Genomic DNA, 15,503 nt, shown 5'->3' on the forward strand with positions numbered 1-15,503 from the left:
ATATATATATATATAAAACATGTATATGTATATAAGATATGTATAAGTATATAAAAGATACATATGTATATAAGATAAGTAAATGTATATAAGACATGTATATGTATGCAAGCTATGTATATGAACCTGGGTTGGGGGGGAAAGGATACATGGGGGAAATGGGAAGGGAAATATGTTTAACTGCCACCTGATCAGCTGGCTTATCATCCCGGACGCGGGATATATGGGTGAGCCGGTGTATATCGGCGCTATGTGCGTGAGCCGGCATTGTTCGGCGCTACGATGTGACCTACCATGTCATGACCAGACATGCTATTATAAGATATGCTGCGGTAAGCTATACTATGACATGATATGCTATGATCTGCCACGACAGGACATGATATGACAAGTTATGCTATGCTATGATACGCTATGACATGCTATGCTATGGTAAGACATGCTATGACACGCTATGCTATGACACGACACGCTATAACATGCTATACTATGATACGATGTACTATGATATGAGGTACTATAGCCTGACATGTTATGATACGATACAATACGATACGATATGATAATACATGATATGATATAAGTTCTATTTTCTATGACTCCTTGACATTATTAATTATACACTATGTTATTACTTGTCTCATTTTCCATGCCTTACATACTCGGTACACTATTCGTACTGACGTCCCTTCTTGTGGACGCTGCGTTCATACCGCGCAGGTCAGCAGACAGGTGGACTTGATCCTTAGGAGTTCTACCAGCGATACTCTACAACGCTCCAGTTGTTCCGGAGCCTCACTCCAGTGGTACTATTTTGTTTATGTATTTTCGGGCACGACAGTACTCGGCCCTTTCTATGTATAAGTGCACTATGTCTAGAGGCTCGTAGACAGATATGCACCGTCAGTTATGTATAGTTAGATATGTGGTAATTTGGCATCTTAATGCTACTATATGAAGTAATAGCGAAGCTTACTAGTCTATGTTCATAATGACTCTGCTAATGTTAATGCTCAGTTCAAAAAGAAAACAAATATGGCTCTATTCATACGGCTTGCTAACAGGTACAGGTAAGATGATAAGTAAGGGGTGCTCGGTACAAGTATCGGGTACTCGTCACGGCCCCTAAGTCGGGTCGTGACAGAAGTGGTATCAGAGCAGTTCGGTCCTAGGAGTTTGTCTACGAGCCGTGTCTAGTAGAGTCTTGTTTATGGTGTGTTGCGCGCCACATCAATAAACAGGAGGCTACATGACATTTAGGAAATATGACCTTCTTTGTACTCAAGATCGTGCGATAGAGCTATGCTACTAGGTTTCCATATTCTTTTCCTAATCCTGAGTTATGGTTTTAGTAATGCCGCCGAAGAAGAAAGCTAGGGCGGCCCAGAAGGGCGAGACGGTGGCTGGAAGGAGAGTTGAACAGGAGCTAGAAGAAGGAGAATCCCATAACGAAGCTCCCCCTCAGACTCCTCCTGCTTCCCCTATATCAGCAGAGCAGGAAAGAGTTCCAGCTCCAGCCCCCGCACCTCCAGTTCCACCGCCAGCAACTCCGGGCCAGCAGATGGCAGAGGCCATCCAGTTATTGAACCAGTTAGTCGCCGCACAGGCTCAGCGACAAGATGTAGACCTGGGAGATAGGGCGGTAAGCGCAAGGGCCCGTGACTTTATTACCCTGAAGCCGCCAGAGTTTTATGGATCAAAGCCAGAGGAGGACCCGCAGAACTTTATAGATGAGATGCTGAGGACTCTGAGGATTATACATGCTTCAGATACGGAGTCCGCAGAGTTGGCTTCATACAGGCTGCGGGATGTGGCAGTTCTGTGGTACAGTAGCTGGATATCATCGAGGGGAGCAAATGCACCCCCTCCGGTTTGGCAGGAGTTCACTGAGGCGTTCCTGCGACATTTCCTACCGCCAGAGGTTCGACGGGCTCGAGCCGATATGTTCTTGAACCTGAGACAGGGAAATATGAGCGTTCGAGAATACTGCCTCCGTTTTAATTCGTTAGCCAGGTATGCCCCAGCCATGATAGCGGATAGGGGAGATCATGTACACCGATTTGTGAGTGGGCTAGGGCCACATTTGGTTAAGGATTGTTTGACAGCTTCACTCCAGGACGGGATGACTATTACTCGAATCCAGGCCCACGCCCAAAATCTGGAGGAACAATATCAGCCACGGCGAGAGGAGCGTTACCCATATAGGGGTTCCAGAAAAAGGGGCAGGTTTTCCAGGACTAGAAGCGAGTACAGAGGGGGACAGGCACAAGAGCAATTCAGGCATTCAGAACAACCGGCGGCTAGTGCACCGCCTCGATTTACGGATAGGGGATTTGACCGTTCTACTTATTCGGGAGCAGGTCAGGACACTAGAGCTTCGGGGTCCCAGTATAGAGCTGAATCCAGCAGGATGATGCCACCCCCGCCATGGTGTACCCGGTGTGGCAGGCCACACTCGGGACAGTGTTACCGGGATACAGGTGCGTGCTATGCTTGCGGACAGACTGACCATTTGATGCGAGATTGTCCGCTAAGGAATGAGAGAAGCAGAGCTCAGCCCGCCGGGTCAGCAGTGAGTTCCTTACCGTCCGTGCGCCCTCCAGGACAGGCCTCCCAGGCTCCAGCAGGCCGTGGCCGTGGCAGAGGAGGGACACCCAGTTCATCCGGCCCTCCACACCGTATATATGCATTGACAGGACGGCAGGATCCTGGACCTTCCACCGATGCGGCCGCAGGTACACTTTCAGCATCTTTTCTATAATATATGGATGTTAAATTGAATTGGATTTTACCTTATCTTGCACCGTCCCTTGTATTATGGAACATATAAAGAATTCGGGAAAATTCAGGACAAGAGTAACCATACACACGAATACGAAGTGAATATTAGTGACCACGAAGGCTAAAATAGTTATTAAAAGAGAAAGATGCGTTACGAGGGCGTTTTGAACATTGCCGAGACCCCAACTTGCCCCATATTATGTGATATAGGTAGTACGGGGAAGCGGAAGTAAAAATACTAACACCGAGACACTGAAATGCATTAAAGTTTCAAGGTTAAGCGTGCTCAGGTGGGAGTAATTTCATGATGGGTGACCCCCTGGGAAAAATGCTGAAAATTTCATAAATGTGGGAATAAGAAACGACTGTGAAATTGGGTAGTCTAATGTAAATTAGAGTGTGTGGAGTGGTCAGGAACCCTATAGCAGCCATGTAGGCGGAGACGGACTAGGCTAGCAGAAGAGGCGGACATGTTAGACCTGAAATGGACTATGACGATTCAAGAATGAACAAGAGGGACTTATTAACGCAGGGCCAGTGTTCGGAGCTAAATCAATTGGCCTACGGCCTACGGGCAACCTAAGTCCCTAAAATGGATATGTTAAGCGACGTGTGAGATAATTACAAAGGAGACCTCCCCGAAGTATTATAATACACTATGAGGCCAGTTTAACATTCGAGGACGAATGTTCTAAAGGGGGGGAGAATGTTATATCCCGTATTTTTGAACGTCAGATTAATTGCTGAGGTGGGGCCCACACATCGAGATTTGTTTTTTGGGACATCTGAAAATTCATATGGATCACATATGAGAAGTTAAACACAACTCAAGAAGGACCCTTGGGCCAAATCAAAGTGGAAGTCCTCCAAACGAATATTTTTAAGAAAACGTTTTCGGGCGATCTGACTTCAAGGGGCAAAAACGGTATTATAAGTTTGGAATTTGGAAAAGTACCAAGAAATAGAAGTTGTAGCTAATTGCATTAGCTTTCCAACCATAGGTCGTGGGTCCCCAGGTGACGTCGGTACAAGGAGATATGAACGTTTTAAGGTCGAAAGGTCAATGAGCTAGGCCCAACTCGGGACCAAACCGAGTTGACCCAAAAAAAAAATAATAGTAATAAGGCCCAAATTTGTGAGGCCCAACCGGCTATGGTATGGGTTAGGCCCATGTGGGGGCTAATTTTAAAATAAAAGATGACTTAGTAGTCATCTTATCCATTGAACTCTCTAGAGTTTTCAAGAAAGAAGAAGAAAAGAAAGAAGGAGAAAATTGGAAGGGCCATTTCGGCCATAGAGAAGGTCCATGAGAAAAATTGATAAAAATTCTTCAAAAATCAATCCCTACCAAGTAAAGGGTGCTTAACAAGGTGGAGTTGTTGTTGGAGCAAAAAAAGATTCAAAATCATACAAGTTGCCAAGTTGTAGTCAAGTGAGAAGTTGAAGAAGAAAGGTAAATTCTAGTCTTGTTTTATGTGTTATACATGGTTTATATGTGTTGTAGTATGATAAAATGGATGAAATTCATGAAGAAGAGGAAATTGGTATGTGGCCGTATATATATATATATATATATATATGTGTAGGAATCATGTTTCAATTATTTTGTTTAGTGTTTGGTTGTTGTTGTTATAAATACTATATTGATAATGGAAGTTGAATGAATTTTGAGAGGTTGTAGTGTGTATGTTGGTTTTAGCCGTGTGGTTATGGTGAAAGATGGAAGAGAATAAGTCAATTTTATTTAATATTTTGCTTGTTGTTATGTTGTGGACTCTATGTTGCTAATGAATGTCTAAGGACCTTAGTGAAGTTGTAGTAGTGGAGACTTGTTTTAGAAGTTATATGAATGGAATGTAATGTTCTTGCATGCGTGGAAGGTAATGTGGCTAGTATGATGTTGTTGGAATATAGATTATGAGGTTACTATTGTTTTCATTAAAGTTAGAAAGTTTTTAGAAGGAGTAGTAAGTTGATTGAATGTAGAAGTTGTTAGTGTTGTTGTTATTGGAGTTGTGGTTGATAATTTGGCCGGGTTTGAATTCCCGGGTTGTTGTTGATTGAAATTAGCCAAGTTGAACTTGGTGGGATGGAGTATTTATATGGGAAGTGCTGCCGAAATTTCGGTAGCAAAGTGTTTCCTTAAGATTCTAACTCTAAGAATCCTAATAGGAGTTTTGGTAAACATGACCAATTTGCAGATTTTGACGAGATTGCGACGTGAATTTGGAATAGCAAAAGGAGCGGAAAGAGGTATGTAAGGCTTCACTCTTCTTTATATGGAGTGTCTTAGCTGTAATAAGTCGGGTACGAGCCTCGGGGACAACCCTAGTCCCCGGAATCCGCACCTAAAGTTTTTCACTTTTTGTTCAATAGAATTGAACTAGAAAGTGTGCAAATGATGGAAAGACCTCTTAAACCCTTAGAACTTGCACGAGTGGGACCCGATTACCCTAGAACCCTCACAAGTAATGACATGACACGTAATATATGTAAATAACATACGCCACCCCATCCGGCCCGAGGTGGGCCCGCTACTCTCGGATTTTTCCTTACAGTGTTGCTTAACTTATTAGAAGTGAATCCAAAGGGAACTTTTGATCCCGATTTCGTTACCAAATGATAAGTACTATGACTCCTCCAACGAGGACCCTTCCATGACGGTAATGATAACAATGACGTTAGATAAGAGGATATGCCTATGATACGCATTACCGGAATGACTCTATGACCAAGATAACTAAGCTAAGTATCTTATGTAAATATGAAAATGATAAATTAATTTTTGAATCTTGTTTATATTTCCTAGCTATGACTTTATTTTCTAAAGATTTCAAAGTCAATGAACTGTCACCTATGATGCCCACAATTTCATTCTACGTTTACTTTAATACTATTCTCCGTTGACCATCTCACCTTGAAATATTCGTCCCTTCGAGGTGAGACAAGAGCGATCACGAGTATTCCATAATGTAATCGGAGGTCACCGGCCTTACGCCGCTCCGATGGCTATATGATTTTTCCTTGGGATCCCTTGTGTGCTTATAGGATATATACATATAGAAAACATGTATATATATATATATATATATATATATATATATATATATATATATATATATATATATATATATATATATATAAAACATGTATATGTATATAAGATATGTATAAGTATATAAAAGATACATATGTATATAAGATAAGTAAATGTATATAAGACATGTATATGTATGCAAGCTATGTATATGAACCTGGGTTGGGGGGGAAAGGATACATGGGGGAAATGGGAAGGGAAATATGTTTCACTGCCACCTGATCAGCTGGCTTATCATCCCGGACGCGGGGTGCCCGGACGCGGGATATATGGGTGAGCCGGTGTATATCGGCGCTATGTGGGTGAGCCGGCATTGTTCGGCGCTACGATGTGACCTACCATGTCATGACCAGAGATGCTATGATATGATACGCTGCGGTAAGCTATACTATGACATGATATGCTATGATCTGCCACGACAGGACATGATATGACAAGTTATGCTATGCTATGATACGCTATGACATGCTATGCTATGGTAAGACATGCTATGACACGCTATGCTATGACACGACACGCTATAACATGCTATACTATGATACGATGTATTATGATATGAGGTACTATAGCCTGACATGTTATGATACGATACGATATGATAATACATGATATGATATAAGTTCTATTTTCTATGACTCCTTGACATTATTAATTATACACTATGTTATTACTTGTCTCATTTTCCATGCCTTACATACTCGGTACACTATTCGTACTGACGTCCCTTCTTGTGGACGCTGCGTTCATGCCGCGCAGGTCAGCAGACAGGTGGACTTGATCCTTAGGAGTTCTACCAACGATACTCTACAACGCTCCCGTTGTTCCGGAGCCTCACTCCAGTGGTACTATTTTGTTTATGTATTTTCGGGCACGACAGTACTCGGCCCTTTCTATGTATAAGTGTACTATGTCTAGAGGCTTGTAGACAGATATGCACCGTCAGTTATGTATAGTTAGATATGTGGTAATTTGGCATCTTAATGCTACTATATGAAGTAATAGCGAAGCTTACTAGTCTATGTTCATAATGACGCTGCTAATGTTAATGCTCAGTTCAAAAAGAAAAAGAAATATGGCACTATTCATATGGCTTGCTAACAGGTACAGGTAAGATGATAAGTAAGGGGTGCTCGGTACAAGTATCGGGTACTCGTCACGGCCCCTAAGTCGGGTCGTGACAGTTCGATTAATGGACTCGGGCAATATGGGAGTTACCATTCAGAATTTAGCTATTTCGTCATTGGTGGTTGAAGTGAAAGAATGCCAGTATGAGGACCCCATATTAGTTCATTATAGAAATACACTCCCTCAAAAGAAAAAGTCATCCTTTGAGATTTCTGCAAATAGAGTTCTCCGATGTCGAGGAAAATTGTGTGTTCCTGATGTTGCAGGATTACGTCATCAGATTTTAGAAGAAGCCCATTGTTCCCATTATTCCGTTCATCCGGGAGCGATGAAAATGTGTCATGATCTTAAATCCATATATTGGTGAGACGGAATAAAGAAAGACATAGCAGGATCCGTAGCTCAATGTCCAAACCGTCAGCAAGTAAAAATTGAACATCAAAAGCCTGGTGGATTGTTACAAGCTATGGAGATTCCGACTTGAAAATGGGAAGTGAATAATATGGATTTTATTGCAGGCTTGCCTCGTTCTCGGTGAAGGTATGATTCTATATGGGTAATTATGGATAGACTTACGAAGTCAGCTCATTTTCTACCAGTCAAAACTACATACGCAACTGAGGATTATGCAAAGCTTTATATCAAGCAGATAGTACGACTCCATGGTGTTCCAGTATCTATTATCTCTGATAGACGAACCTAGTTTACAGCTAACTTTTGGAAGTCCTTCCAAGAAGGTGTCACGACCCAACCCGCCATGACTGACACCCAACTAAATCCTAGTGGGCGAACCAACACACAAGATCTCTATTCATTTAAGCCTGAATTTATATTAAGCAAATCAAACGATTATACTCATTTACGCATCAAACAAAACTGGGTAAGTCATGCCATAAAATACTAAAATAAGTGCGAAAGTCTAACTATTACAAATTCCCCAAAATCCGAAAGTCATCGTACATGACTCTAAGCCAAAAACACGTCTACGAACTGAAATCTATCTAATAAATGTCCATAATGTCCAAAATAAGAAAAGACATCATAAGTAGAAGATCTTCGGGCGGCCTAGCATGAGAAGGAGCTTACCCCAAAGGCTATCCGCAAATATCCTCCACGCTAGATGTGAGGACGAGTAATGGTCTCTATATCAAAATCTGCACTCAAAGAATGCAGCAAAGTAGTATTAGTACAAACACTATGTACCGGTAAGCATCATAGGACGACTAAGATTAGTATCATGCATATCTATGAATTCACTAAAATCAACAAGCTAGTAAATCATACACGAATATCAATACATTACAATAAGTCAACCACAAACGAACACCACAAATCACCGAATTGCCAAGAATCACAAACACGTTAACTACAATGGAGATAAAAATACACTATACCCCAACTCGCTATACACACATGCTATCTGATGTCATAGCTCAGTAGTCATGACCTGCAGGGGACCCATGGTGTCCATGTACCACTCGTTCCGGAACATTCCTCGGACCCGAGCACAACCTCCGCTCCAGAATGAACTTCGGACGCGGGATATAACAATAACCTCTCGTTTTCGGAACTAACCTCAGACCACGAGCCCAATAAGCTAGGCCACATATGTGCCTTGTCATACCTTTTACAGAATAGTGTTTCTTACCTTCTCCATAACCATATTCACCTCATCATTTCATGTCACAATACCATCGAGAAGACTATGTTAACTTCTTATCAGAATACATCCACTGCAGATTAACTCACCCAGGAATAATGGCATGAATCCTACACAATATTCAATTACAAGCACGTAGGAACTTAACTACACAATATCGTGTAATGAATACTAGACATGCTTTCTCCTAATAAAATCACAAACATACTGTCACGACCCGACTAGGGGCCATGACGGGTACCCGGGGCTAACCACCGACCACCACTCATTCTATTACCAATCATACTCATTATGTACTTCTTTAATATTCATGTTCTCATAATCATAGGAAAACCATTTTTCATTTGGAAACATAATTACTTAATACACATAACCCCTTCGGCTATCAAAATAATTATATATATACTATAGTAACATCGTGACCATTCTACCCATACATGCGTATCTACGAACCTCTACGAGAGTACTAGATATATGGACAGGACAAGACCCCGTCGTGCCCAAAATACATATACATATACATACACAAAAAAAAACCAAGTAGCACCTCCGGAATAATGGAGTGCTTCTGTAAATCTGCTAATAGCTCCTACAGGTCTGCACCGTCTCCCTGTGGGCATGAACACAGCGTCCAAAGAAAACGGACGTCAGTACGAACATTGTACTGAGTATGTAAGGCATGAATGAAATGAATATGATAGAGAAATCATAAGGTGAAGATATAACCTGCGTAACTTTTAAGGGTGGATACATTTCATACATATATCATATATACATAATCATGGTGCATGTATCATTATAGTGCATACATCATCGTATCATATCGATCATCATCGTTAACCCGCGTCCGGGTAACCATCATATGCCGCCCACTAGTGGTGATCATGCCCGACCCTCTAGGCTCGGTGTAAACATAGAAGCCCGCCTTAGCGGTGACATGGCCTGCTATTTAGGCACGGTGGAATCATATGCAGCCCGCCTTCACGGTGATATGCCCGGCCAATTAGGCACGGTGGAATCGTATCGTCATATAATCAATCATAAACTCATCATTATTACACATCTCATAGGCATATCATAATCGTATCACAATTTAACATCATCATACATTCATCATTAATTCTACATTAGAATTTGGAGGTAACCATGGGTATGTCGAGGTGACATAAGGTCGTGAACCCCCAACTACGTTATGGAGTGATCATAATCGTCATGTCTCACCTTGGAGGAACTAGCATTTTAAGGTGATTGTACACAAGGACAATCATCAATGGAACTATACTTAAGATCATTAGCTTCATGGACATCTTATATTACTCTAGGATTCTTCATACTTATATTCATCATCATCATTATCATGCTCGTATCGTATCTCCTTTCTTTATCATGTGCGTAGGTGGCTTCTTATAGTTATGGACTCATAATTTCCGTTATTTAGGAAGATTGTGGAAAATTAGGAAGATTCATGCCTTAGAATGAAAGGATTAGCCTTACATACCTCTTTCATTTAGCTATTCTATCGTTTGATCGTTCTTCTTCGTTGCTCGCGTTTCTACCTTCAAGAAAGTTCATACTCATATTAGATTATCGATAACATAAGCATGTTTTAACTAAGCTAGAGAAATTTGAGCAGTATCTCCTTTATTTATACTACTTTATCCATATCGTATATCAACTCCCAAACGTCAATAACAACATTCATAATATCATCATCAATAACTTTTATCAAACTCATCATTATCTAATTCCCACAATTTCTTCTCAAGGTCATCCATAATCATGATCATAGTACAACTTTACATTCATTCTCATCTAATGTTTCTATCATGCTCTTGACATCATTCATAAAGTAATTGCCATCTCAATATCAATATTCATGATTGATTCCAAACTACTACTCAAAATGGCACTATTCTCACTTTCATGACCCATTTCCTATACCCTTCCACAATCCAAGCGTTTCAACTTTTCAACACCTTAAATAACATGTAAATACCATAAAACTTACCTTAGATGGTGTAGGAATAATCCTTGAGTTGAAATATTTCTCTTTCACCAAAACCCTAGTTCACTTCCATTGATATTCCTTGGCTTGGATGCACTTTAATGTGTTCCTTACACTTGATTTTTGTGGGTTTGATGAAATTAATCATCAATTTCTCTTGGGTTCCTGTATATGAAGTGTGTGGAAGTTTCTAGAGAAGTCTTGAGTTATGGAGAATGAAAATGAAATGAAAATAATGAACTTGGGTGCTCTTTTTATAAATTAATAATCTGTCCCGATGAAATTATACGAACACTTATACGGTCCATATAAATTTATACGGTCCGTATAAGTGACCGTGAAATTGCTTCAGCAACCATCCTGTTACACCTCGGAAAATCCTCCGTCGTTGGACAAGTGAATGGACTAGCGAGGAGTACGAGTATCCGATATTTCTACGAGTAAGAAACAACATTTGATGGCCTTAAGCAAGATTCCAAAGGCAATTACAATAAGAGATAGGTCATGCTCCATAATGACTAACTATAGGTTCTGAAAAATGTGGAAAGTTGCAGATTTGCACTTTGGCCAGTTGATCGTAAAATGAAATATGGACCGTAAAGTGATATACGGCCCGTAAACTGCCATGTCGTATTTCAACTTCCAAAACATCAACTTTCTGTCAAATGCTTGAATGGTTAAAGACGACTTGAAATACGGACCGTAAACTGAAATACGGCCCGTAAACTGTGTTCGTAAATCACCAGGTCTCAGCCTGACTTTCTGGTTCTTTTATGCTTAAATACATCCACGAAATATGACCCGTAAACTAGAATACGGACCGTAAACTGAGTTTACGACCACTGTTGCTGTTCATTCCAAATCAGATTTTATGTCATTAAATAAGGGGACCAAGTTCATTAGTTCATTTCCACATTTCACCCCTTCTCTCTAAAAACATCTCTCTACATTTATTCCACAAGAATTCAAGAGATATTAATGATCAACTACATCAAGTTAAGTGAATCAAGCGTAAGGAACCCATTAAAGTTCATCTAAAGCAAGAAATCCAAGTGAAGGTGAAACTAGGGTTTTTCTCAAGTGAAGTGTTTGCACCCAAGGTTCATTCCTACACTATCTAAGGTAAGTTTTATGACATTTCCTTGTTGTTTAAGGTACTTGAAAGCTGAAACACTTGGATTATATAAGGAAATAGGAAATGGGTCATGAATGAGGAAATAGTGTCACCTTTGAGAAGATGTTTGGATTGATGTATGATTCTTGATACATTATGATTATAATCATGTTATAAATGACATTGAGAGCATGGAATAGACCTTGTATATGAATGAACGATATTATGTGAATTTAGAATACGGACAATGTAGATGATTAAAGGCTATTGTTGCGATATTGTGAATGCATTAATGACGTTTGATAGTTGATATACGTTATGGGGGGATGTCGTATAAGTAAAGGAGATGTTGTCCGATTTTCTCTAGTTTTAGTCATATATGCTAGCTATCGATTCTAACGATAGTATGACTTTAGTGAAGGTAGAAACGCGATCGTTGAAATAGAACGTACAAGCGATAAATAGTCGAACGGAAAGGTATGTAAGGCTAACCCTTCTTTCATAAGGCATGGTTCTTTGGCCAAACGTCTAAATCTTCTATAAAACTATGATTCCTTCTGATGATTTGATCTTCCGAGCTAGTAAGCTCACAATTCTTGATACGCTACGATTGTACCAAATTCCTCGTATGACGAGTAAGTCTATAAAGATAGATGTGATGAATGACGATAATAGTATTAATTATATACATGATGATAATAATGGTAATAGCGGTAACGATAATGATGACGATGACGATAGAGATGATAATAGTAAAGATGCTTATGAGCTATTATGTATATGTATCGATATATGACTATTATGGAAACCTGAGCTTATGAGGCCGGGTAAGATATGTAAGTATGTATGTATATGACTATGTAATGCACACACACCTCTGCAGATGGTACGGATAACCTTGACGCCTTGGTAGGGCCAAGTAGATGTAACCCTGAAGCCTTGGTAGGGCCAGGTATGTGCAACCTTGAGCCTTGGTTGGCCAAGTATGTATGAAACACCGATCTTGTATGGTCGGGTATGCTATGTAAATGCTATGTATATGATATAATGATGTGTATGATATGGATATGAGAATAAATACGAATACGGTACGATCACGAATAAGAATATGTACATGATACGAATGTGAAGGAAGATACGTAAATGGATACGGATATGGATGTATGTAGACGAATACACATTAGAAGTGAAAGGTTCCTATGTAAGGCAAGTAAGTGCTCATGACGGTGATCTTCCTATCTCCCATCCTATGCTATCTCATATGATTGTGTATTATGCTTCTATGTTGATATTGATCATGCTTTGCATACTCTGTACATTGTTCGTACTGACGTCCTTTTGTTTGTGGACGCTTCGTCATGCCCACAGGTGCACAAGGAGACAGACTTGATCCATAGCTTATTTCTCAAAGACTACATAACAGAGCTTCATTTCATTCGGAGCCATAGCTTTTGGGTACCTATTCTTTTGTATACATAATTATGGGCATAGCGGGGTCCTGTCCCACTTATGTTATATGTTATACCCTTCTTAGAGGCTCGTAGGCATGTGTATATATGGTTGGGTATGTCTGGCCTTGTCGGCCTATATTTTGTATATCACTTTGTCAGCCGTGCTGGCTTATGTATATTGACATGGCATAGTCGCCAATGATGATATAAAGGTGTTGATGTCCAATGGGACTAGCTTGATGGATGAATAGAATTACATGTTTAATGATGTGGCTCACCTAGATGTAAGTGCAAGTATAAGTCAAGGGGTGCCCGGGTGGGCTAGCACCGGGTGCTCGTCGCGGCCCCTAGTTGGGTCGTGACAAAAGTGGTATCAGAGCAGTTCAGTCCTAGGGTGTGTCTACGAGCCGTGTCTAGTAGAGTCTTGGTTATGGGTGTGTTGCGCGCCACACTTATAAACAAGAAGCTGCAGACATTTTAGGAATGACTGACCTTCTTTCTTCATAAGAATCGTGCGATAGAGCTATGATATAAGAAATTCTTGTTCCTTAATCGTGTGTTGTGTATTTCAGAAATGCCTGTAAAGAGAAAGGCTACATCAGCCCAAAAGGGCAAGACGGTGGCAGAAAAGCGGGCTGAAAGAGCACCGCCACCGGTAGTAGAGGAAAGTGAGTCCCAGAGTGCGGCTCAATCTCAGTCCTCCCGTTCAGTACCTATATTATAGGAGCGTGAGGGAGCCTCAGCCCTAGCTCCAGCACCTCCGTCTCCTCCACCGGATGCTTCAGGCCAAGATGTAAAAGAGGCCATACATTTGCTTACACAATTGGTTGCTGCTCAAACTCAGCGGCAGAGTGCAGGGCAAGGTGACCGGGGTGTTAGTGCAAGGGCCTGTGACTTCATTACTTTCAACCCTCCGGAATTCTTTGGGTCAAAGCCGGAGGAGGACCCCCAAGATTTCATTGATGGTATGTTGAGGACGCTTCGATTGATACATGCTTCGGACACCGAATCGGTGGAGCTAGCGTCATATAGGCTGAGGGATGTCTCGATCCAATGTTACACGGTTTGGATGGCTTCACGTAGGGCCAACGCACCTCCCCCGGTATGGCAAGAGTTTGTTAATGCTTTCCTCCGACACTATATGCCTCTGGAAGTTCGGCGAGCTAGAGCCGATAAATTATTGAATTTGAGGCAAGGTAGCATGATTGCTCTAGAGTATAGTCTCCACTTCAATTCTTTGGCTAGGTATGCTTCGGCTATGGTGGCGGATATGGGTGATCGATTGCACCATTTTGTGAAGGGCCTAGGGCCACCTTTGATGGATAGGTGTTTGACTGTGTCCCTTCAGGACGGTATGGATATTTCCCGCATCTAGGCCCATGCTCAGAATTTGGAAGAAAGTCAGCAACAGCAGAGAAGTTTACGCGAGCAGGCTAGGGGTCATAGCAAGAGGGCCAGTTCTTCAGGTCCGATGAGTGAGTTCAGAGGTGGGTATAGATAGCAGATTTCTAGGCACTCGGGCTATTGTATGACTAGTACACCTCCATGGTTTTCAGGCCAGAGATTCGATAGATCTACTCGTTCCGGGCCGAGTCAGAGTTATTCGGGGTCTCAGTTCAGAGACGATTCGGGTCCGACAAGGCCTCCCATACCACGATGTTCCCAGTATGGGAAGTTGCATTGGGGTCGATGCCGATTGGGTTCGGATGTTTGCTATTCATGTGGTCGACCAGGCCATATCACGCGTGATTGCCCCTCAGTTCATGGTAGAGGTAGGACCCAACCTTCAGGGTCGGTGGCCGGATTTTCATCATCTATGCGCCCTATGGGGCCAGGGTCACATGCGCCAGTTGGCCATGGTAGAGGCAGAGGGAGAGTCCCTAGTTCTAGCGGTCCTCAGCACCGTGTTCATGCTTTGGCTGGATGCCAAGATCTTGAGTCTTGTCCTGACGTGGTCACAGGTATATTATCGGTATTCTCTCATGATGTATATGCTTTGATTGATCCGGGCTCCACATTTTCATATGTTACTCCGTATGTTGCGGGTCGATTTAGAGTCGAACCGGAGCCGATCAAGCCCTTTGAGGTGTCTACACCCGTGGGTGAATCGGTAATAGCTAGCCGAGTATATAGAAATTGTGTAATTGTGATTTGTGATCGTTGTACCATGATTGACTTGCATGAGTTAGAAATGGTGGATTTTGATGTTATTATGGGCATGGATTGGCTGGCTTCTTGTTACGCCAATATTGATTGTAGAACGAAAGTGG

Source organism: Lycium barbarum, chromosome 2 (genome assembly GCF_019175385.1).
Source record: "Lycium barbarum isolate Lr01 chromosome 2, ASM1917538v2, whole genome shotgun sequence".
Lineage (NCBI taxonomy): Eukaryota > Viridiplantae > Streptophyta > Magnoliopsida > Solanales > Solanaceae > Lycium > Lycium barbarum.